At 66.4% G+C, this 2,220-nt stretch overlaps 1 non-coding gene across 1 annotated transcript; it reads left to right on the forward strand.

Annotated features, from left to right (window-relative positions):
* The first annotated feature begins 1,409 nt into the window (after nt 1-1,409).
* On the forward strand, nt 1,410-1,493 carry LOC134562240 (small nucleolar RNA SNORD45). The gene has a single exon (XR_010083111.1). It is a non-coding gene; the product is annotated as a small nucleolar RNA SNORD45 (small nucleolar RNA).
* The last annotated feature ends 727 nt before the right edge of the window (nt 1,494-2,220 follow it).

Genomic DNA, 2,220 nt, shown 5'->3' on the forward strand with positions numbered 1-2,220 from the left:
AGCTGTGAATTCCCTGAACATTCCCAGCCAGTGCTCACTCCTGCCTTCAGCCATCTCCTTGTGCAAGTGGTGTCTGAGCCATGAAAATACAGCCTGGGCTCTGAGCAGTGCTGGGGCAAAGGTGTGTCTTGGCCACATCCCGGAGCTGGGACACCTTCAAAGGGGACAAAGTGGGTTTAGGAGGCTCATGACCATAACAGGATCATTTGACGAATGGGATGTTCCCCAAACAACCCCCAGAGACCCTTGGGAGATCCCTTCCTCTGATGTAAATGAGTTCTCAGAAGTCATTAAATATGTACATGAAGTTGTGGGAACGTTCAGCAAATCCGTGTGAGTTTGGGAAAAGGGATGGATTTGTATTAGTGACACAGAGAGGAGCTGGTGTGTGAAATAGCTGGGGCTGTGTGATCCCAGCGCCAAAACAAAGCAAGGCCTGCCTTTAATGTCGGAATGAGAGGGTTGGAAAGCTTTTCCCGATGGTTTGGGGACAGCAGGGAGACCAGGGCGAGGTGAGGGAGGTAGGTGGAAAAGCCTTGGTGCTGCCCCAAGGGGATCCCCCGTGCCTGGAGAGCTGCAGGGCTGAGAAAAAGCTGAGAAGGAAACATTTCCCGGAGCGCTCGGGCACGGCCCCAGCGGGCACGGCCCCCGCAGGTGCCGATGGCGGGGCTGTGGAAGGAGCCACCCTGCAGGGATGGAGGGCGAGGGAGCAGCGATGGGACGGGCTGGGGAGGAGGGAGGCGGAGGCGGAGGCGGGCGGATCCCGGCGGCAGCTCCTCCTGCGGGAGGATGGCCCTGGGAGCGGAACCGGCGGCGGGAGCGGCCGCGTGGTGCGGGACGGGCCCGGGGACAGGTGGGGATCCCGGGGACGGGAGAGGATCCCGGGGACGGGAGGGGATCCCGGGCACAGGAGAGGATCCCGGGGACGGGACGGGATCCCGGGAGGGTCGCGGGGCGTCTCGTTGCCGGCAGGGGCCCCGGGCGGGGAGCGGCGGGAGCCCCGGGCACGGAGCCCCCCGGGCACGGAGCCCCCCGGGCAGAGCCCCCGAGGGTGGCGGTGCCGGGGCTGTGGCAGGGGCCGCTCCAAGGGCGCGGTGCCGCAGGCGCTGCCCCGAGCGCGGCCAGGCCGGAACGGCGCGGCCCAGGGCGGAGCGGCCGGGCCGGGCCGGGCGGCCCAGGGAGGCCGCTCAGGCCGATGGCGGTGCCGCCGAGCCGGGGCCGCGGGAAGGGCCGTGCCGGGGCGGCCCCGGGGGGGTTTTGTCCCGCTGGCTCCAGCGCCGTGCCAAGGGCTGCGCCCCGGGGCCCAGCTGCAGCCGGAGGGAGCGAACCGCGCTGGGAACAGCGGCTCGGGGCTGGGAGCGCCGCGCCGGACGGGGACGGGCACGAGGAGGAGGAGGAGGCGCTTGCCGGGCCCGGGATGAGCGCTGGCATGTATTATCTGAGCCCAGCTGATGTCTCTCACCGCTTTAGCTCTAGAATTACTCTGAGGCCCGGCAAGCCGCCGATCCCTGCGGCAGTGGAGCTTTTACCCAGGCTGGCATCGAGTCCCCATGGCCGAGTTTGAGGCGGCTGGAGGAGAGGGGGCCCCGGTTGGGCTGTGCCCCATTGCCAGGCGGGGCAGGTGCAGCTGTGGCTGAGGCGTGGGGTTTGTGGCCATGAGGGGCTCTCAGGTGGCCCCAGTTGCCTGCTTTGGGAGTTGGTGGCCAGGTGCATGTGGGAATGTTGGCTCGGGGCTGTCCCTGAGCCCCGTGTGCTGCAGAGCTGGGCAGGTTCCCCGTGTGCAGCGGGGCTGCTGCAGCTGCAGGTAGCAGTGAGTGTGCAGGAGGGAACTGCACCTCTGCTCAGCCTGGCCCTGAGCCTGCAATGTTTTGTGCTTCTCACAGGTCTGCGCTTCAACCCAGGACATTCCAGCAGCCCAGAGCTGGGATCCAGACACAGCGCCTGATCCTGCCTGGGACTGCCCTTGGATCCAGCTGCTGCCAGGCTCCTCTCAGGCATTTGGAAAGCCGGGGCATCCCTCCTGCACCCCATAACCCAACAGAAGTGGCTTCCCCATAAACCTTGTCTGCAGCTTCCTGGGGAGCTGGGAATGCACAGCACAGGGTGTCACCCACTGCTGGGGAGCTGGGAATGCACAGCACGGGGTGTCACCCACTGCTGGGGAGCTGGGAATGCACAGCACAGGGTGTCACCCACTGCTGGGGAGCTGGGAATGCACAG

Source organism: Prinia subflava, chromosome 26 (genome assembly GCF_021018805.1).
Source record: "Prinia subflava isolate CZ2003 ecotype Zambia chromosome 26, Cam_Psub_1.2, whole genome shotgun sequence".
Lineage (NCBI taxonomy): Eukaryota > Metazoa > Chordata > Aves > Passeriformes > Cisticolidae > Prinia > Prinia subflava.